Genomic DNA, 24,039 nt, shown 5'->3' on the forward strand with positions numbered 1-24,039 from the left:
GTTTCCAAGAAATATCCGACTCAATTAGGAAATGCAACATGAGAATTATAGGTATTCAAGAAGGAGAATAGGAGAATGGAGCAGAGAGCTTGTTCAAAGAAATAATAGTGGAGAATGTCCCAAAGCTAGGGAAGGAAATCCATGTGGAAGAGGCTGCCAGATCTCCTAAATATGTCAATGTAAAAAGACCTACTGCAAAGCATATAGTTGTGAAACTGGCAAAACTGAATGACAAAGAATACTAAGGGCAGCAAGGCAGAAGAAAATGACCTACAAAGGCACCCCCATCAGGTTTTCAGTGGAGTTCTCTGCAGAAACCTTATAGGCTAGGTAAGACTCGAATGATGTATTCAAATCATTGAAGGACAAAAACTTTCAGCCAAGAATACTCTATCCTGTGAAAATATCCTTCAGATATGATGGAGAAATAAAAACTTTCCCAGACAAACATAAGCTAAGGGAGTTTGCAGCCATGCCCCCTCCCCCCCCCGCACCCCCCCAGTAATCCTCAAGAAGGCCCTCATCCCTGGAAAAAAAAGGGAGGAGAAAAGGGTTACAAAGCTTGGAGTTAAATAGGTAGACAGATTCAGAGCAGGATAGCAAATACTGAAGTATTGCATTAAAGACAAAGGGAAGGAGAGCACTAAAAACAAAGATAATCTGGTCGTTTTAACCACAAACTCATAACACAACATGGAATAAGATGTGAGAATAACTTAGGAGGGAAAGAAGAAAGGGACTGAATCGATTTAATCTAAGGAAATTAGAGGCCATCAGAAAAGGGACTATTTTGTCCACAAGATCTTGAATATAAACTTCAGGGTAACCACTAAACAAAAAAGCAGAACAGAGACACAAATAATAATAAGAAGAAAACAAAGAAACACAACATAAAAAACTCCATAACTTGATTGGTAGACCAAAATAAACAGGACAAGAAACAAAGGAAATGCAGGAAAACCAGAAAACGAGTGATAAAATGGCAGCATTAAGCCCTCATATATTGATAATCACCCTAAATGTAAATGGATTGAATTCTCCAATAAAAAGACACAGAGTGGTGAGATGAATTAAAGAACAAGACTCAACAATATGCTGCCTCCAGGAAACACATCTCAGCTCCAATGACAAACACAGGCTCAGAGTGAAGGGGTGGAAGATGATACTCCAAGCTAACGGCAAACAAAAGAAAGCAAGTGTCACAATACTTATATCAGACAAAGCAGACTTCCAGATAAAACAGGTGAACAGAGACAAAGAGGAGCAGTATATAATGATCAAAGGGACATTCCATCAAGAAGAAATAACACGAATATCTATCCACCCAACACAGGAGCACCAAAGTACATAAAGCAACTATTAACAAACCTAAAAGAAGACATTAATAATAGCACAACAATAGGGGACCTCAAAACTCCACTCACATCAATGGATAGATCATCCAGACAGAAAATCAACAAGGAAACAGTGAAATTGAATGAAAAGCTAGACAGATGGACTTAATAGACATATATAGAACACTCCACCTAAAAACAGCAGAATACATGTTCTTCTCAAGTGTGCATGGAACATTCTCAAGAATAGATCATATGTTGGGAAACAAGGCAAGCCTCAATAAATTTAAGAAAATTGAAATAACAAGCATCTTTTCTGATCACAATGCCATAAAGCTAGAAATTAATTACAAGAAAAGAGCTGAGAAAAGGACAAAGATGTGGAGACTAAACAACATGCTATTGAACGAGCAATGGATCGTTGAAGAAATTAAAGAAGAAACCAAAAAATATATGGAGAGAAATGAAAATGAAAACATACCATACCAACTCATATGGGATACAGCAAAAGCCGTATTAAGAGGGAAATTCATTGCAATACAGGATCACCTTAACAAACAAGAGAAAACCCAAATAAGCAATCTCAAACTACACCTAATTGAAAGAGAAAAAGAAAAACAAACAAAGCCCCAAAGTCATTAGGAGATAAATAATAAAAATCAGAGCAGAAATTAATGCTATTGATACACAAAAGGCAGGAGAAAGGGTCAATGAAAGAAAGAGCTGGTTCTTTGAGAAGATAAATAAAATTGACAAACCCTTAGCCAGTCTTACAAAGAAAAAAAGAGAGAAAGCTCAGATAAATAAAATTAGAAATGAAAGAGGAGAAATAACAATAGACACCACAGAAATACAACAGATTATGAGAGAATACGATGGAAAACTATATGCCAACAAAATGGACAATCTAGAGGAAATGGATAAATTCTTAGACTTGTACAACTTCCCAAAGCTGAATCAAGAAGAAATAGAGAATCTGAATAGACCAGTCACAAGTAAAGAGAGTCAACCAGTAATCAAAAGTGTCTCAAAGAATAAAAGCCCAGGACCAGATGGCTTCCCTGGGGAATTCTACCAAACTTTCAGAGAGGATTTAATACCTATCCTTCTCAACCTATTCCAAAAAATTAGGGAAGATGGAATGCTTCCTAACTGATTCTATGAGGCCAACATCACTCTGATACTAAAGCCCGACAAGGACAACACAAAAAAGGAAAACTACAGGCCAATATTACTGATGAACATAGATGCAAAAATCCTCAACAAAATATTGGCAACCTGAATACAGCAATACATCAAAAAGGTCACACATCATGATCAAGTGGGATTTATTCCAGGGACACAGGAATGGTTCAACATCTGCAAATCAATCAATGTGATACACCACATTAACAAAATGAGGAATAAAAACCACATGATCATCTCAATAGATGCATAGAAAGCATTTGACAAGGTCCAACAGCAATTTATGAAAAAACTCTTAACAAAATGGTGATAGAAGGAAATTACCTCAACATAATAAAGGCCATATATGAGAAACTCACAGCCAACATCATACTCAATGGGGAAAAACTGAACGACATCCCTCTGAGAACAGGAACAAGACAAGGGTGTCCACTCTCACCACTCTTATTCAACACAGTACTGGAGGTTTTGGCCAGAGCTATTAGGCAAGAGAAAGGAATAAAAGGAATCCAAATAGGGAGTGAAGAAGTGAAACTCTCGATGTTTGCAGACGACATGATCTTGTATACAGAAACCCCTAAAGACTCTATTGGAAAACCATTAGAAATAATTAACAACTACAGTAAAGTTGAGGGGTACAAAATCAACTTACAAAAATCAGTTGCATTTCTGTACTCTAATAAACTTACAGAAAACGAACTCAAGAATACAATCCCATCTACAATTGCAAAACAAAGAATAAAGTACCTAGGAATAAATTTAACTAAGGAGGCAAAGGACTTATACAATGAAAACTATAAGACATTATTGAAATAAATAGACAATGACGTAAAGAGATGGAAAGAGATTCCATGCACATGGATTGGAAGAATAAACATAGTTAAAATGTCTGTACTACCCAAAGCAATCTCAGATTCAATGCAGTCCCAATCAGAATCCCAAGGACATTCTTCATGGAAATAGAGCAAAGAATTCCAAAATTCATAAGGGGCAACCAAAGACCCCAAATTGCAAGAGCAATACTGAGAAAAAAGAACAAAGCTGGAGGCATCACAATCCCTGACTTCAAAATGTGCTACAAAGCCATAGGGATCAAAACAGCATGGTACTGGTCAAAAAACAGGTACACAGATCAATGGAACAGAACTGAAAGCCCAGAAATAAAACAGCACATCTACAAACAGCTAATCTTCAACAAAGTTACCAAGAACATACAATGGAGAAAAGACAGTCTCTTCAATAAATGGTGTTGGGAAAACTGGACAGCCATATACAAAAGAATGAAAGTAGACCACTATCTCATGCCATACACAGATAGCGAACTCAAAATGGATCAAAGACTTGAAGATAAGTCCTGAAAAAATAAAACTCCAGAACGATTGAAGGGGTGGAGCAAAATGGCGGGGTGAGCTGACCCAGGATTCTCTCCCCTCCAAAATACAACAAAGGATTGGAAAAACTGAATTTCAGAGAATAAATCTAATGCCAACACGTTAGAGACCTACAATACCAAGAAGGTGGAGAACATAAACCTTGCTGACGGCCTTGGAGGTGCTGGAACGGGTAGGAGAGAACTTCACTCCCTCCCCTAGAGACTGGGATTGCTGCTGCGGATCAGGGAAGGAGCGGGGGAGGGGCCGCGTGGCCGGGGGCTTATCCAGGACTCCTGCCGCTGGTTCAGTGGAGACCCGTTGAAGGGGGAAAGCTTCCGTGTGCAGGGACCCCATAAACCCAGGGCCTCCGGAGACCAGAGAACAGAACTGATCTGAATCCAGATAGGGGGTGAGAATAGCAGCCCCTCCCTGACAGAAAAGCACACTGGGCGCCGCCATCTTGCCCAAAGGCAGAGAGCTCAGAACACGCGGCTCTCGACCCCCATCTAGTGGCGACAGGCTGTAACTGCAACCGACTTCTACCACCACGCGAAAAAACCGCTCCTCTACCATCCAGCAATTTATAAAAGCCCCAGACCAGAAGGAAAACAATAAAAACATAGAATTAAGTCCTGAGGTCTTGGAATTGGGTAAACTAAGTGATAATGAGTTCAGAGCAGCTATAATCAAAAAACTCAATGAGGTAGAGAGAAAGACAGAGAAACAAGCCAATGAGTTCTGGAGTTACTTCACAAAAGAGATTGAAATTATAAAGAAGAATCAAACAGAATTACTAGAGATGAAAAACACAATGGACCAGATAAAACAGAATACAGATTCCCTGAATGCCCATGTAGACACCATAGAAGAGCAAATTAACATAACTGAAGATAGACAGGCTGAATGACTCTAGACAGAGGAAGAAAGAGAACTAAGAATTAAAAAAAAAACAAGGAAAATCTCCAAGAGATAGTGGATTCAATGAGGAGTAAGAACTTAAGGATCATAGGAATTCCCAAGAACGTGGAAAAGGAAAATGGAGCAGAAAGTGTGCTTAACGAAATTATTGAAGAGAACTTCCCACATCTAGGGATTGACGGAGAAAGGTGTGTAGAGGAAGCTTTCAGATCTCCTAGATTTGTCAATGTAAAAAGATCTACTGCAAGGCACATAGTAGTACAATTGGCAAGAAGGAAAGATAAAGAAAGAATACTCAGGGAAGTAAGAAAAAAGAAGAGAATAACCTACAAAGGAGCCCCTATCAGACTTTCAGCGGATTTCTCTACAGAAACCTTACAAGCTAGGAGAGAATGGAGTGACATAGTCAAAGCTTTAAAAGATAAAAATCTTCAGCCAAGAATACTCTATCCAGCAAGAATTTCCTTCAGATATGAGGGAGAAATTAAATCTTTTCCAGGCAAACAAAAGTTAAGGGAATTTGTAACTAAAAGCCCTCCACTACAAGAAATCCTCAAGAAGGCTCTCATACCTGAAAAAAGAAAAAAGGGAGAAGGGGGTCACAATCCACAGACTAGGGAGACTGATGGAGAGAACCAGAATAGGATAGCAAATATTCAACTATAGCATTAGGGTAAAGGTAAGGAAACTTCCAAAGCAAGGATGATCTTATCACTCTAACTACAAATTCATAACACGAGTTGGAATAAGAAATGAAAATAATTATTTAGGAGGGGAAGAGCAAAGGGTCTAAATCAGTATTAGCCAAGTAAGTAAGAGACCACCAGAGAATAGAATATACACGAGATTCTAAATACAAACTTCAGGGTAGACACTAAAATAAAATACAGAACAGAGTCACAAATCATAAATAAGGAAAAATCTAAGAAACCCAGCATAAGAAATTGCATAAAACTCCGGGAAGATACTATAGGTAGTACACTCTTTGACATAGAACTTAAAAGGATCTTTTCGAATACTATGTCTTCTCAGACAAGGGAAACAAAAGAAAAACAAGCAGGACTTCATCAGACTAAAGAGCTTCTGAAAGGCAAAAGAAACGAGGATCAAAACCAAAAGACAACCCACCAAGTGGGAGAAAATTTTTGCAAATCATCTATCTGATAAGGGGTTAATCTCCAGAATATATAAGGAACTCACACACTGAACAAGAAAAACAAACAGCCCAATCAAAAAATGGGCAGAGGATATGAACAGACATTTTTTCCAAAGAAGATATACAAATGGCTGTTAAACACATGAAAAGATGTTCATCATCACTAATCATCAGGGAAATGCAAATCAAAACTACATTAAGATACCACTTTATGCCTGTTAAAATGGCTATAATCACTAAGACTAAAAATAATAAATGTTGGAAAGGGTGTGGAGAAAAGGGAACCCTCGTACACTGCTGGTAGGAATGCAAACTGGTGTAGCCACCATGGAAAACAGTATGGAGATTCCTCAAAAAACTGAAAATAGGGGCTGGCCCTGTGGCCGAGTGGTTAAGTTTGCATGCTCTGCTTCGGAGGCCCAGGGTTTCACTGGTTCAAATCCTGGGCATGGACATGGCACTGCTCATCAGGCCATGCTGAGGTGGCATCTCACGTACCACAACTAGAAAGACCCACAACTAAAATATTTACAGCTATGTACTGTGGAGCTTTGGGGAGACAAAGGAAAAATTTAAAAAAACCAAAAAAACAACTAAAAATAGAACTACCACATGACCCAGCTATCCCCCTGCTGGGTATCTACCCAAACAACTTGAAATCAACAATCCAAAGTAACATATGCACCCTATGTTCATTTCAGCACTATTGACAATAGCCAAGACATGGAGGCAATCCAAGTGCCATCAACTGATGATTGGATAAAGATGTGGTATATATACATAATAGAATACTACTCAGCCATGAAAAAAGACAGGTTCATCCCATATGCAACACCATGGAAAGACCTGGAGGGAATTATGCTTAGCAAAATAAGCCAGCCTGAAAAGACAAACACCAGATGATTTCACTCATATGTGGAATATAAACAAGCACATGGACAAAGAAAACAGTTCAGTGGTCACCAGGGGAAGGGGGGTGGGGGTGGGGGGTGGGCACAGGGGGTGAAGGGGAGCATCTAGGTGGTGACAGACAAGAAATAATGTACAACTGAAATCTCACAATGATGTAAACTATTATGAACTCAAAAAAAAAAAAACTACATAAGCTAGAAGACAGTAGATTGACATCTTCAAAGTGCTGGAAGGAAAGGAAATGTCAACCTGGAATTCTACACCAAGCGAAAAAATAAATTTCAAAAATGAAAGAGAAATGAAGACTTTTCCAGACCAATAGGGTTTCTCTTCCTCATGAAACAGGAAATTGGCTGCCAACCACTGATTCTCCCACTTCTTTCTAGCTAACTGAACCCTAACTTTTTGAAAAATTGAGGTAAAATTCACATAACATAAATTCACCATTTATTTATTTATTTATATTTTTTTCCCTTTTTCCTCCCCAAAGCCCCCCAGTACATAGTTGTGTGTTTTCAGTTGTGGGTCCTTCTAGTTGTGGCATGTGGGACGCTGCCTCAGCGTGGCTTGATGAGCAGTGCCATGTCCGCGCCCAGGATTCAAACTGGTGAAATCCTGGGCTGCCGAAGCAGAGGGCACGAATTTAACCACTCCGCCATGGGGCTGGCCCCTAACCATTTTAAAATGTACAATTTAGTGGCTTTTAGTACATTCACAACATTGTGCAACCATCACACCAATTCCAGAACATTTTTATTACCCCCAAAATATACCGTGTACCCATTAAGCTGTCAGTCCCCATTCTGTCCTCTGCCCGGTCCCTGGCAATCACTAATCTGCTTTTTGTATCTATGTAATTTCTTATTCTGAGCGTTTAATACAAATGGATTCATACAATATGTGGCCTTTTGTGTCTCGCCTCTTTCACTCAGCATAATGGTTTTCAAGGTTCATTCATGTTGTAGCATGTATCAGTACCTCATTCATTTTTGTGTGAGAGGAACATTCACCCTGAGCTAACATCCATTGCCAGTCCTCCTCTTGTTTTGCTTGAGGAAGATTAGTCCTGAGCTAACATCTGTGCCAGTCTTCCACTACTTTGTACTTGGGATGCCTCCACAGCATGGCTGATGAACGGAGTAGGTCTGCACCCGGGATCCGAACCCACGAACCCTGGGCCACTGAAGCGAAGCACAGAGAATTTTAACCACACTGCCACCAGGCTGACCCCACTTCATTCATTTTTATGGCTGAATAATATCCCATTGCATGGATATACCACATTTTGTTTATCCATTCATCAGTTGATGGACATTTGGGTTGTTTCCATTTTGGGGCTCTTGGGAACAATGCTGCTATGAACATTCCTGTACAAGGTTTCGTTTCAACACCTATTTTCAGTTCTGTTAGGAATCTACATAACAGTGGAATTACTGGGTCATATGGTAATTCTGTGTTTAGCCTTTTGAGGAACCACTGAACTGTTTTCCAAAGTGGCTGCACCATTTCCCATTCCTGCAAGCAATGTATGATGAATCCTAATTTTCAGTCAGGGCTGCAGTATGCCCTCTTCCTCAGGAAGGATCATGATTGGTAAAAGCCAGTTGAGGGAGATTACATTTCCCAAAGCCACCACAATATTTCTAATCTGACATGCTTTTCCTGAAACTTGTCACTCCACCTTCAAGAGATGGAGTCTGTTTCCTCTCCCCTTAAAACTGGTCAGACTTTTGTGACTCACTTGACAAGTAGAAGATGGAGTAAGTAATGTTATGTGACTTCTGATGGTATGTCTTAAAAGGCAATAATGGCTTCTGCCTAGCTCTTTTTCTCAGGACATGTGCCCTTGAATCCCTGAGGAGCCATGTAAGAAGTCCAGAAGATCATGAGGAGAGACTACACAGAAATAGAGCGAGATGCCTAAGATGCCCCCGGTGCTCCAGCCCCAGCTGATTATCTTCTTATTTCTTATTTGTTTATTTATTTCTTAAGCAAACATTAAACCACTCTAGTATCATATCTAATTTGATTCTTTTTTATTGAATGAATTAATTTTTTATTGCATAACATTGGTTTATAACATTATATAAATTTTGGGTGTAAATCATTATATTCTGATTTCTGTGTAGATTACATCATGTTCACCACCCAAAGACTAATTACAGTCCATCACCACACACACGTGCCTAATCATTCCTTTCCCCCTCCTCCCTCCCCTGTTTCCCTCTGGTAACCACCAATCCAATCTCTGTCTCTATGTGTTTGTTAGTTGTTTTTTTTTATCTTTTATAAGTGAGTGAGATCATACAGTATTTGACTTTCTCCCTCTGACTTATTTCGCTTAGCTGATTATCTTTTCAATCCAGGCACCAGATATATGGATGAGGAAGTCTTCCGATGATTCCAGCACCAGTGTTGTCTAACTACAATTGTGGACAGATCCCAAACAAAACTGCCTTGCTGACCCCAGTCAATCACCCAAACAGCGAGAGATAATAATAAAATATTGTAATTGTCTTTTAATCCACTCACTTTGGGATGGTTTATTAATCAACAATACATGTCAAAACAATTGATCCCCTTTGCAAGATTCCCAATTTCTAGACTATTTTACATCTAAGAATGGACACGTGGACACAGTTCTGACTAATAAGATATATGAGGAGATTTGTTGGGGGGGGGCGCTTCTGGGAAAGAGTTTGCTTTCTGATAAAATAGACTGGATATGAGAACCTGTGTTTAGCTCCCCAACCTATGCCTCTGCTTCCTGCCTTTGAATAAGAAGCGTGGACACAATGCTTACATCTGGAGCAGCCATCTTGTGATCCTGAGGCGACAGGTCAGAGGATAAAATATCAGCATCTGAGGATGACGGAGAAGAATGGACAGTGCTTGGAAGTTGGATGGCATCGGTGAATCCCTAAAGAAACCCTGGAAGCTCCTGGGTTTGACTACATTTTCTGAGCCAGAGCACTTACACTTCTTCCAACTATTTTTTGTTTTCATGTACCATAGTTCTGGGTTATAGGTGTTTCTCAATTTCATCTAAGAAGCAGTTTTCGATTCTTTTTGTTGTTGTTTTGAGGTGATTTTCTAGAAGAAACCTTTTATTCAACTTTTTTTTTTTTTGGCTGGGAAAGATTTGCTCTGAGTTAACATCTGTTGCCAATCTTCCTCTCTCTCTCTCTTTTTTCTCTCCCCAAAGCGCCAGCACATAGTTGTATATTTTAATTGTAAGTCCTTCTAGTTCTTCCAAGTGAGCCGCTGACACAGTGTGGCTACTGACAGACGTGTGGTGTGGTTCTGCGCCCAGGAACTGAACCCGGGCCACCGAAGTGGAGTGTGCTAAACTTTAGCTGCTAGGTCATCAGGGCTGGCTCTTATTCAACTCCTTGAAACTGATCAACCTTACTCATAATAAGAAAATGCAAGTTAAAACAATAGGAAAATACCATTTTCATCTCTCAGATTGACAAAAAGAAAAAGGTTTGATTGTAAAATATGTTAGGAAAGGTGTGGGAAAGGCTTGCTTACATGCTGCTGGTTGGAACATAAATAGGAATAGACTTTTGGAGTGAATTTAGGGTACCTAAGGAAATGTAAAATGCACATAGCCTTTGACCTACCATTTCCCCTTGTAGGAGTTTGCCTAATAGATAAACTCACAAAGACTACGTGCAAGGGTGTTTACAACATTATTTATAATAGTGAAAAAGTGGGAACAACTTAAACATGAGACTGGTTAAATAAATCATGATATATCCATATGGTGGAATACTATGCAGCCATTAAAAATGATGAGGTAGGGGCTGGCCCCATGGTGTAGTGGTTAAGTCTGGCGTGTTCCACTTTGGCAGCCTGGATTCACGGGTTTGGATCTTGGCTGCAGACCTACATGACTCGTCAAGCCATGTGGCAGCAACCCACATACAAAATAGAGGAAGACTGGCACAGATGTTAGCCCAGGGGTAACTTTCTCAGGCAAAAAAAGAGGAAGATTGGCAACAGATGTTAGCTCAGAGTGAATCTTCCTCACCAAAATAAAAGGAGAAAATGATGAGGTAGATATATATGCTCTTGTATATAATGAAACAAGTGTATATAGTATCCTCTTATTTTTATTAAAAAAGTATGGGGAACACACAAATATATATTTATATTAATTATAATTATAATAGCACATTTATATTATAAATATAATATAAATAAAAATATTATAAATATGACAGGATTGTTGAGGGCCGTTTTGGAGGCTGGCTACCAGACAGGCAGATGAAGTCTCCCTCTGGTCTCCATCTCTAACAGATGGTTACAAGGCACAGTGTTTCTCTATTGCCTGTCGAGAGATGTCCTGCGTGGCTAAGTGACAGCTGGGCTGGCTCTGTAATGCACCACCTTACAATTGCTTCCCATCCTTTCCTGCCTCACTTCCCTTTGCCCTCACTCTCCCTAGAAAGGATTGGTTCTTAAGCTTTGCCTGGGCTCTGTTTTCTAGGGAACTGGAGCTAAGACAAATAGTACAGCTTAAATATTTCATGATAAAAATTTTAAATGGGGGGCACAGGGAACAGAAAGCACTCAAGATATGTGAGGGGTCAGTGTGATTGGTCCATGTCCTCTCTTCCTGAGAAAACTCTTGAAAATACTGAGAGAAGAGGAGTCGTGGTATAAGAGTACTGCCAATGAGCAGTGAACCCATTTAATTAGATTTCCTTTGCCATTTAATTCTTTTCTCTTCAAAATCACTTTTGAAATGTCCAAGGAAATATAAAAATGGGAGAAAATCTTTTTCAGTACTGGAGGGGCAAAAATTTGTATTTTGTGAAACTTCAGCAAGATACAGAGCAAGTGTATCTGGACTGAAGGGAATATTAACCGCTTTCAACTTCATGAATATAGAAGAAAATCTCACCTGGAAAAGGAGTAGGTGAAAGTCACCCAAAGAGCTCTCCTGCAAACCCCAGATCAGAACAACAGACCTGGGGGGGAGTGGCCTGCAGGATGGTAGGGGAGGGAGCTCAAAGAGCCTGGACCCTGCCCAGGGCCAGTCCTGGAGCAGCTCTCTCCTTGCTCACTCTCAGCATTTCCACAGAGTAGACCCCTCTAAGCAAATCAGGAACTTTGCTGCAGGGCCCCCAACAAAGAGCTGTGCCTCAGTTAACTCCTGGTTGCCACAAACATCACAGGGAGAAAACAACTACTAACTACATCAGTGAATATGGTGGGCCCACTACTTTCTTGTCCAAGGTGAAAAATTACGCACTTTATTTACACAAATTTGCCTTGAACACTTACATTTAAAAAAGTCACACTTTAACACGACAAGTACCTATAATAAAGGCATAACACAAGACAATGTAGTAGAGTTCAAGTATCCAGCTGCCTGTTTTTATAAGTAAAGTTTTAATGGAACACAGTCACGCCCCTTTGTTGTTGAGGTGTTGTCTATGGCTGCTTTCTCCCTACATGGCAGAGGTGAGTAGCTGAGTAATTACAACAGACGCTCGCCAGTCTCAGCTATTTACTGTCTGAAAAGGTGGCTTGCAACAGCACTGTAGTTAAAGGCAGCCTGTGAGAAACCGTTTCAGTAAGGATATATTCTCTCACTTGGATTGCACATTTTCCCCAAGCCCTCATGCAGGTGTACACCTTCTGCTTCAAGACCTTATATCTCTAGATATAAATGCTTTAACAAAAATTACAAATCTTTTATAAATATTTCAATCGTATCCTATGTGACACATGGCATTGCAGTTCTACAAAGTAGTAAACTCTGTAAAGCACCTTGAGGTTAGCACGAGTTTTTATATTGAAAAAGGGCCACAATCTAATATAGAATGGGAAAAGTTGAATTTTGAGCACAGAAAGGGGTGAAACCTCTCTAGAGTGTCCATTTAGGAGGCTTATACCAAATTAAGCCCTAAAGTTCCTATCGGCTTCTTGCCCTCACCTCTCCAGATAACAGCAGAAAGAAGGGGTTTAGGTGATCCAGCCATTTCTATTCATTGGCATCTATTCCTTGGAATTTGAGGGCCATGAATTGTTTTTAAGGGCATGGGATTTTGGGAAGGACCCATGACATTAGCCATCATTCTTATGTCAGGGAACACCCCACAAGTCTCCTAGGAGTGTCTCTCTATATTTACAGCTGTTCTTGAGTTTGAGCAAAGAATGTACATTACTGCGTGGGTTGCATAGAGGGCCCTAATAAACGGTTGCTCTTTCTCCCTGGGGAGATGGTTCGTCCCTCTTCACTCTTTTCCTATAGCTCCCCAACAATCTCAATTCTAAGATGGCAAAAGTACCCTAGATTAGGGGCTGGAGACAGGGAGGGGCCATGGGGTGGTCAGTGGGGAGCAAAGTACAATTGGATACCTGATTCTGGGAATTATCTCAATGACTTCACTGGAGAATAAACAGGCTTGGGATTTTGAAAAACCAATAAACTGCCTCTGTGTAAGAGTGAGAAAGATGTAATGCATAAAATCATGGAGCAGCAAGTTTAATTTATATTTGGGGTAAAAACTATAACAAAGTTAGCTTGCTTATGACCAACCGCATATTGGGTTGCAACATGGATCTGTGCTGTGCATCAGAAGGTGCTCAGTAGCTGCTTTCTGATGAGGAGAAGAATCACTACTTTTCTCCAAAGCATTGGTTTTCAGCCTTGATGTTTTGTCATAAATAATATCATGCCAAAAATCTGTGAATGTTTTACCCAGTGAAAATAAAGATGATTTAAGTTTACCTCTATAATGCACCACTTTTACATACTCGCATTCACATTTGCTTTGCTGTGTGGGAGGGAAAGGGGTAGAGTTACAGCATGTACGCTGGAAACTGTGCACTGAGGGATACTGAGCATTCGAATATCATTTGTCAAATGTATCAGGGCAGAAAAATGGCTAATGGCTGCTTCTCTAAAGAACAGGTCCTGACTAAAGCAGGTAATCTTTGGCACAGGAACGTTCCTAGTAGGTGGAGGAGGGAGTATCATCTGTCAGGCTTTTTTTTTTTTTTTTTTACCCAGGCCCATAACATACTCATAATCACCTGCTCCACCAGCTGGACAGGTGGTGAACAAGAAGGCAGGGGTTAGGTACAACTTGACAGGCGTACTTTAGCACAGGGGCAGAAGAGACAAGGCCATCTCCTAACCAGCAGGCTTGGGCAGTGGCTGGCAGCATTCCTGGGATGGATGTACAGGAGCAGGTGGGTGTACTGAAGCAGAGGAGGGATTGGAGCATGGAGCAGACAACTGACAGCCTAACTTCCATGACGCAGAGCAGGGGAGAGGGCAGGAAGGAGCTGGAATAGGCTGAAGATCAGGTTTCACAGCTAAGGCATTGTTGATGCTGATCAGACCTCCTATTCCTGCTCCCCTCTACCTGGCTTCTTGGCTCCACCGCTCCACTGGCCAAACCTGGGAGCCACAGTCAGGAGGACCAGCAGCGTGAGCTACTCCATTTCCCATCCATCACTCAGTTTCACTTTCCATAGGCCAGCTGGTTCACTGGGGGTAAGAAGTAGCTGTGGGTCTTCTCTTGGGAGAATTGAAAAAAAAAAAAGGAGCTTAATAGCTTTGGGAAAACATTGATATTTACAATAAGAAGTAGCTAGGTAGAATGATGAGATATAAGTGAAAAAACCCACATGCAAAATCATTTGACCAGTACTAGTAAAGGTGTGTAAAAATGTGCCCATGAGAAAAAGGACCAGAAGGAAAGGCCAGATGGTTGGCAGTGTCTGAGAGGGGGTAAAGTTGTGACTATATTTTTCCTGTTTTTCTGAATACGCTACTGTCCTTCTATAGTTTAAAAAGCATTTCAAAGTAAACAATTAGGGATCTGCAAATCCAATGATAAATTAAGTTTATTCAGACCATCCCTCCTAATAAGAACAACAAGAAAAGACTGACAAATTAAACAAAAAAACTTTCTGAGGCATGATCCATGAAAGAAAGAATCTATAAACTGGACTTCATCAAAACTAAAAATTTCTGTTCTGTGAGACACTGGCAAGAGGATGAAAAGACAAGCCACAGACTGGAAGAAAATATTTGCAAAAGACACAGCTGATAAAGGAATGTTATCTAATATATGCAAAAAACTCTTAAAACACAACAATAAATACAAACAACCCCATTAAAAAACAGGCCAAAGACCTTAACAAACCTTAACCTCAGCCAAGAAGATATACATATGGCAAATAAGCATATGAAAAGATGCTCCACATCAAACGTCACCAGGGAAATGCCAATGTAAACAATGAGATACCATTACATACCTATTAGAATGGCCAAATCTGGAACAATGACAACACCAAATTCTGTCCAGGATGTGGGGAGCAACAGGAACTCTCACGCATTGCTGGTGGGAATGCAAAATGGTACAGACGCTTTGGAAGACAGTTGGGTGGTTTCTTATAAAACAGAACATACTTTCACCACATGATCCAGCAATTGTGCTCCTAGGTATTTATCCAAAGGAGTTTAAAATTTATGCCCACACAAAAACTTGCACACAAATGTTTATAAAGCCACTTTATTCGTAATTGTCAAAACTTGGAAGCAACCAAGATGTCCTTCACTGAATGGATGAACAAACTGTAGTACATCTAGACAATGGAAAATTGTTCAGCACTAAGAAGAAATGAGTTATCAAGCCATGAAAAGACATGGAGGAACCTTAAACGCACATCATTAAGTGGAAGAAGCCAATATGAAAAGGCTGCGTACTGCATGATTCCAACCATATGACATTCTGGAAAAGGCAAAACTGTGGAGAGAGTAAAAAAGATCAGTGGTTCCTGGGATTAGGGAGGAGGGAGGGATGAATAGGTGGAGCACGGAAGATTTTAGGGCAGTGAAACTACTCTGTGTGATACTGTAATGGTGGATGCAAGTCACTTTATGTTTGTCCAAACCTGTAGAATGTATAACACCACGAGTGAGCCCTAATGTAACCTAAGGACTCTGGGTGATAATGAGGTTTCCATGTAGGTTCAGTGATTGTAACAAATGTATTGATCTGTTGCAGGATGTTGAGAGTGGGGAAGGCTGTGTGTGTGGGGACGGGGGTCATATATGGAAAACCTCTGTCCCTTTCTCTCAACTTGGCTGTTGAACCTCAACCTGCTCTAAAAAATAAAGTCTTAAAAAAAATCTGTTTGAAGGCAGTACCAAAACGGTGAAGAATTATGGGGCCAAGACTCACGTGAGAAGGGAAGTTTGCAGAGGTAAGCCTGATATTTGGGGCTGTCCTTCTTAAGGCTTTTGTCAATGATGGGAGCTAAGAAGCTAAAAAGCTGAACAGAAAATTTGACAGATTGATGGGATAGAGGGAACAAGAATTGGAATTCAGGGCCTGATAAGGAGGAGGGGCTCTGGTAAACACCACAGACTTTTGGTTGGCACCCTGCAGGCCCACAGCAATAAGTATGGATTGGAAATAGACGTGTCTCACAGGGACTGAATCCACTTTGAATCCTCTCGGTTTCTGATTGAACTGTGGTCATCTGGGATGGCCAGTGCCTCTAGCTTAGCTTCCAGCCATAAGATACCAAAATCTGATAAGGATAATATGAGAAAGGAAAATTACAGACTAATCTCATTTATGAACATAGATCTTACAAGCCTAAACAAAATATTAGCAAACCAAATCCAATGATATATCAAAGCAATAACACTATGACTGAATTGGGTTTATTTCAGGAGTGCAAGGCCAGTTTAAGACTGAAGAAGCAATCACTGCAATTCACATTAAAAGAATTAGGAAGAAAAATTGCATGATCATATTGATACGTGCAGAAAAAGAATTTGATAAAATTAAACATCCATTTATGACAAAAAAGTTTTCTCAAACAAGGAATAAATGAAATCTGATAAAGAATATCTAGTAAGCAAATGTCATATTTAAAGGGGAAATGGTGAAAGCTATTCACCAGAGATAAGGAATGAGACAAGTATGCTTGCCATCACTCTTTATATTCAATATTATAGTGGGGTCCTAGCCAGTGTAATAAGGCATGAGAAAGAAGGAAGGGGTAAGGATTGGAAAGGAGGAAATAAAGCAGCCATAATTCACACATGACTTGATTCATATGTTGAAAATCCAAGAGAATCTATAGATGAAAACTATTCGAATAAATAAGTGAATTTAGCATGATCTCTGGATAGAAGACCAAGATATAAAAATCAGTAGGTTTCTATACATCAGTAACAAACCATTAGAAAATATACTTAAAAATGATACAATTTACAAAATCAACAAAAATAATCAAATAACCAAGAATAAATCTAACAAAAGTTGTGTAAGAGCTCCACGCATAAATCATAAAACATCATTCAGAGAAATTAAAGAAGACTCAAATGAGGAATATATCATGTTTTTGTATTAGATAGCTCAACATTATAAACATGTCATTTTCTCCCAAATTGATCTATGGTCTCAATGAAATAATTTAAATATCAGTGATAATCTCTTTTGTTGTTGTTTGGTGGAAATTGACAATCTGATTCGAAAATGTGTATGCAAATGTAAAGAACCAAGAATTCCCAAGACAATCTTGAAGAACAAAGGGGCTCATTTACCAGGTATCAAACTTATTCTAAAGCTTACACTTGAAACTAATACAATGTTATATGTCAATTATATCTCAATAAAAGAACTTATTATGAAGATACAGTAATTAGATAATGAGATACTCGTGCCAAAATAGACGAACTGACACAATGGAACAGAATAGAGAATAAGAAACAGACCTATATACATGGACACCTGATTTATGAGAAATGTGGCACTGCAGAACAGTGAAGAAAGGAAGACACTTTCAAGTAAATGCACCCAGGTCATTCGGATAGCCATACGTTAAAAAAAAAAAAAAAAAAGAAAAGAAAAGAAGCAGCAGCAGCAAGCTCTACCTCAAACTATACACAAAATTTAACTCCAGAATGACAGTATATCTAATCGACAAAAGTAAAACCATGTCATAAAGAGTCTGATTCATTTCTTGATGTTTGACCGCTGACAGCTTTTTAAAGCCTCAGTCCTCCCTTCCCCTTGTGCCCCCCATCTAGGCAAACTGATAAGAAAGCCTGGTTGCTGTCTCCTTCCGTACTGGTGAGAGATTCAAACCACACAAGGCCCTGCCCACACTGGGAACCCTCACCCCAGCCCCAATGCCAAATCCACCATAAAAAGGCCAAGCCAGTCTCCTTTCTTTGCTTGCTTAGGATCTGCTTTGGAGGCCTGCCCTGCTCTCCCCAGAGACCTCATTTATCTAAGTAATAAACTTCTCACACCCTCTTGATGTGTGTCTATGGCGTTATCAGTCTTGACATTTGGACCAAATTTTGGGTGGGGGCCCATCCTTTTGCTTTAGGATAGTCACAACAAATCAGAAAGCTTCTAGAATATAACATAGAAGAATATATTCATGACCTCGAGGATAGGAAAAATTTAAAAGGACACAAAAAGGACTAACCATAAAGGAAGGCTGATACATCAGTCTACATTAAAATCAAGATCTTTTATTCATCAAAAGACATCATTAAGAGAGTGGGGGAAAGAATAACTTTTTAAGCAAATGGTACTATGATAACAGGATATCCACAAAAGAGTGAATTTGGACCCCTACCTCATACCATATGCAGAGTTAATCCAAATGGATCAATGACCTAAATTTAAGAGCTAAAACTATAAAACTCTTAGAAGAAAACACAGGAGGAAATCTTCATGACCTTGGATTTGGCAATATTGTTTTTAGATATGAAACCAAAAGCATAAGCAAATGAAGAAACAGAGAAATTGGACTTCATCAAAATTGAAAACTTTCGTGCATCAAAGGACACTATCAAGAGTGCAAAGACCACCCAAAGGGTGCCGGCCCCATGGCATAGTGATTAAATTCGGCACCCTCCGTTTCGGTGGCCCAGGTTTGCAGGTTCAGCTCCTGGGTGCAGACCTATATTATTCATCAGCCATGCTGTGGCAATGACCCACATATAAAGTGGAGGAAAACTGGCACAGATGTAAGCCCAGGGCTAATCTTCCTCAGCAAAAAAGAAAAAAAAAGTACAACCCAAAGAATGGGAGAAATATTCGCAAATCATATACCTGATACGAGTCTAGTATCCAGAATATATAAGGAATATATAAATGTAGCAACAAAAAGACAAACAACCCAATCCAAAAGATGGGCAAAGGACATAAATAGACATTTCTTCAAAGAAGATATATAAATGTCCAATAACTATATGAAGAGATGCTCAACATCATTAATCATCAGGGAAATGCAAATCAACACCACAGTGGGATACCACTTTGCACCCATTAGGATGGTTTTAATAAAAAAGATAGATAATAACTAGAGTTGGTGAGGATGTGGGGGAATTGGAACCCTTATACACGGCTGGTGGGAATGTAAAATGGTTCAGCCACTTTGGAAAACAGTGTGGCAGTCCCTCAACAGGTCAAACATAGAGTTACCATGTGGCTCATATTCCATTCTAGGCATATACCCAAAAAGAAATGAAAACATGTCCACACAAAAACTTGTACACCGATATTCATAGCAGGACTATTCATAATAGCAAAAAGGCAGAAACAACCCAAATGCCCATCAACTGATGAATGGATAAACAAATGTGGTATATCCATATAATGGAATATTATTCAGCCATAAAAAGGAATGAAATATTCATATGTGCTACAACATGGATGAACCTTTAAAACATTATGCTTAGTGAAAGAAGCCAATCTCAAAAGACCAATATTATATGATTCTATTTATATTAAATGTCTAGAATAGGGAAATCTATAGAGACAGAAAGTAGATTAGTGAACACCTAGGGTTGGGGGATGGGAAGGTTGAGGGGTGATGGTTAAAGGATAGGGGATTTCTTTTGGGGTGATGAAAATGTTCTTAAATTGAGAGTGGTGATGGTTGTCTAATTCAGTGAATATACTAAAGACTACTGAATTTTACACTTTTAAGTGGGTGAATTGTCTGGTATGCGAATTATATCTCAGTAAAGATGTTACCAAAAAACTCCATTAACATGAAGTATTTTTTCCCTAGGTGTAAATAAGAATAGTTAGAAAATGATTTAAGACAAAGAAACAAATTACTACATGTTATCTTTTTAGTCTTTTTTATCATGTCTTCAAAACCAAAAAGATCCTTACATTTAAGATAATTTAGGAATATTCCCACCTGACATGGGATGGATTTGAGCTCCTTCAACAACTTTCTTGCACTTGAAAATTTCATAATCTAAGAACAAGAAGACTTTTTCTACTGAAGATCACTGAATGATTGGTTAATAAAAATCAAACAAGGTGAATATACAAGTGAAAAGCAGCTTGTGTTTAATAGGTCAGGAAACCTACAAAGTAGCTTAATCTTTTGTTGTTGCCTACATGTATTGTAAGGCCTAAAATGTCACATGCTGCATTAACATCTCTGAGCCTTACAGGGTCCCAAAGGCCTAACTATGAGTTCTCTTCTCACCGGATGGGCCCCTCACCCAGGGTAAAGGCCCCAAACCTCACTAGTTTCCCCATGAACTGGACCAGCTGCACCTGACCCTCCTCAAATTAATGGGCTTCACCTCCCTGCAGCCTCTGGAATTATTCAAATAAGCCAACCACATCCTCCTGTGGGAACCAAGGGTCACCTCATCCTCTTGTTACAACAAAGACCGCCTCCCACAGCCCCTGTTTGTTCAGGCTACTCCTGAGAGCAGCCCAGTGTGGCGCTGCATGGTGTTTGGTGTCCTCCTCCCCTGGGCTGTGGATATACATGATGAATAAACTGCTGTCAATCTCAGAGGTCCAGTGTCAGCTGTTGTGCATTCGGCCATCCCCAGAACGCTACGGTGGGACTCTCTCTCACCAACAGGATGAAGAGGAGGTGACAGAGCACTATATCTCCTACCCAACCTGCTCCTGCTTCCTGCAGCTGCTGCTGCCCTCTATGCTGCTGCAACAGCTCACAGCCTCCCATTAGTCTGACCTCTTGTCCCATGCAAAACCATCCAATTCTGCAAACTTTGCACCTGCCCCAACCAGTGCACTGTTTACCTCACAGATAACCCACAGCCACTGTCATCCCATGAAGCCTTCAAACTGTCTGCTGCAAACTCCTCTCCAGGAACTTACCAAGCCCTGGCTCCTCTGTCTCAGAGCTGAGGAATTAGAGCCAAAGACAATCTTTGTGCAGAGTGGGCATTTAGCAGAGGTTTCTTTATTGATTTGGTGCTCACTGATGGGGGATGCTTGTGTGGATAGGACAGGGGGATCATGGTCTTCCTGGCATAGTCGCGTAATGAGTTTTTATTTTTATTTTTATTTTTTTTAAAGATTTTATTTTTTCCTTTTTCTCCCCAAAGCCCCCCGGTACATAGTTGTATATTCTTTGTTGTGGGTCCTTCTAGTTGTGGCATGTGGGACGCTGCCTCAGCGTGGTTTGATGAGCAATGTCATGTCCGCGCCCAGGATTCGAACCAACGAAACACTGGGCCGCCTGCAGCGGAGCGCGCGAACTTAACCGCTCGGCCACGGGGCCAGCCCCGCGTAATGAGTTTTTAATGATGTGGCTCTTCATGTTTGCCCTTCCTGCCTCACGGTCTATAGTGAACAGCAAGCAAGGGAGATGAAGGACATGAAAAGCCTCTGTGGACTGTGGATGGCTACACAACTCTAAAGGATTCATATTCGTTTGTTCCTAGAAAATTGCTAAGGCCAGACCCTGCTTCCATGATAATGCTACAGTACCACAATTACTGTAATAGAATTTCTTCAGTTACTGACTTATATGTACCATGGGTCATATCAGGGCCCCATAAAGAAAAATCCTGACAGATAGACATACCACCGATGTGACTTTGTCCCTCCACAGAAACCTTATGAAGAAGTTTTGCTGTGTTTCATTCTCAGAAAATACTGGTGAAAACCTAAGATGTGCCAAGCATTATACTAGGGGCTGGAGATGGAGAAGCATGTTGCTCTTTTTTTAATTTTAAAATTTTGCTAGGAAACATACAACATAAAATTTACCATCCTTTTTTTTAAAGTTGAGGTATAATTGACAGATAATATTATTTTAGTTTCAGGTGTAGAACATAATGATTCAATATTTGCATATATTGAGAAATAATCACCACAATAAGTCTAGTTAACATCTGTCACCATACATAGTTACAAAAAATTTTTTTCTTGTGATGAGGATTTTCAAGATCTTCTCTCTTAGCAACTTTCAAATATACAATACAGTATTGTTAACTATAGCCAGCCCTGGGGGTCTAGTGGTTGAGATTCAGCGCTCTCACTGCCGTGCCCTGGGTTCATTCCCTGGTCAAGGAACCACACCTCCCGTCTGTCGGTTGTCATACTGTGGCTGCCGCATGTTGCTGTGAAGCTGAAAGCTATGCCACTGGTGTTACAAATACCAGCAGGGTCACTCATGGTGGACAGGTTTCAGCAGAGCTTCAAGACTAAGAGAGACTAGGAAGAAGGAACTGACCACCCACTTCTGAAAAAGTTGGCCATGAAAACTCTGTGAATAGAAGTGAAGCATTGTCTGATGTAGCACCGGAAGATGAGAGGATGGTGCAGAAAGATCAGGCGGGGCTCTGCTCTGCTGTGCACAGGATCACTAGGAGTCAGAATTGACTCACGGCACTAACAACAAATTATTAACTGGAGTCACCATACTGTACATAACATCTCCACGACTTAATTATTTTATAACTAGGAGTTTGTACATTTTGGCCCCCTTCACCCCCCACCCCTCGGCATTCACCAATCTGTTCTCTGTATCTATGAGCTTGTTTTTTTTTTTTTTTGCTTTAATTCCATGTATAAGTGAGATTGTACGGTACTTGCCTTTCTCTGTTTAACTTATTTCACTTAGCATAATGCTCTCAGGGTCCATCTATGTTGTCAAAAATGGCAAGATTTCATTCTTATTTATGGCTGAATAGTATACCATTGTATACATATCACATCTTCTTTATCCACTCATCCATTGATGGACACAGGTTTTTTACATATCTTGGCTATTATAAATAATGCTGCAATGAACATGAGGGTGCATGTATCATTTCAAATTAATGTTTTTGTTTTCTTTGGATAAATACCCAGAAGTGGAATTGCTGGATCATATGATAGTTCTATTTTTAATTCTTTTTGAGTAAGCTCCATACTGTTTTCCATAGTGGCTGCACCAATTTATGTTCCCACTAACAGTGCACTAGGGTCCCCTTTTCTCCACATCCTTGCCAACACTTGTTATTTCTTGTGTTTTTGATAATAGTCATTCGAATAGGTGTTTGGTGATATCTCATTGTGGTTTTGATTTGCATTTTCCTGATAGTGATGTTGAGCATCTTTTCATGTACCTGTTGGCCATCTCTATATCGTCTTTGGAAAAACGTCTATTCAGATCCTCTGCCCATTCTTTAATCGGATTGTTTGTTTTTTTGCTATTGAGTTGTATGAGTTGTTTATATATTTTCGATATTAACCTCTTATCAGATAGATGATTTGCAAATATTTCAGTCCATTCATTAGGTTGTCTTTTCATTTTGTTGATAATTTCTTTTGCTGTGCAGAAGCTTTTTAAATTGATGTGATCCCTCTGGTTTATTTTTGCTTTTGTTGCCTTTGCTTTTGGAGTCAGACCCAAAAACTCATCGCCAAGACCAGTGTCAGGGAACTTATTATTTATGTTTCCTTCTAGGAGTTTTATGGTTTCAGGTCTTAAATTTACCATCTTAACTGTTTTTAAGTGTACAGTTCAGTAATGTGAAGCGTATTTGCATTGTCGTGCAGCAGATCTCCAGAAACTTTTTGTCCTACAAAACTGAAACTCTGCATCTATTAAACAACAACTCTTTGCCTCCTTGGTTAAGTTATTCCTAAGTTTTCTATTCTTTTTGATGCTCTTGTAAATGGAATTGTTTTCTTAATTTTCTTTTCAGATGTTTTTCTTTTCATATTTTTGTGTGTTGAAGCAGCAGCATTTTCATACACGAGCATTTTTATTAATGCCCAAGGGCTAAGATTGCCAGGGAGTTGGACAGGAAGCCCCAGAGTAGTATTAGGCAGCAAGATCACCAGCAACCGCTATGCAGTTGTAGGACTATCGCTAGATGGCA

The 24,039-nt window shown here is 39.8% G+C and overlaps 1 protein-coding gene across 2 annotated transcripts in view; it reads right to left on the reverse strand.

Moving 5' to 3' along the window:
* SPATA31F1 (SPATA31 subfamily F member 1) overlaps positions 1 to 24,039 on the reverse strand; it is a 53,339-nt gene that overhangs the window by 19,535 nt on the left and 9,765 nt on the right. The gene's annotated exons all lie outside the window — the stretch shown is intronic.

This window comes from Equus przewalskii, chromosome 22 (assembly GCF_037783145.1).
Source record: "Equus przewalskii isolate Varuska chromosome 22, EquPr2, whole genome shotgun sequence".
NCBI lineage: Eukaryota > Metazoa > Chordata > Mammalia > Perissodactyla > Equidae > Equus > Equus przewalskii.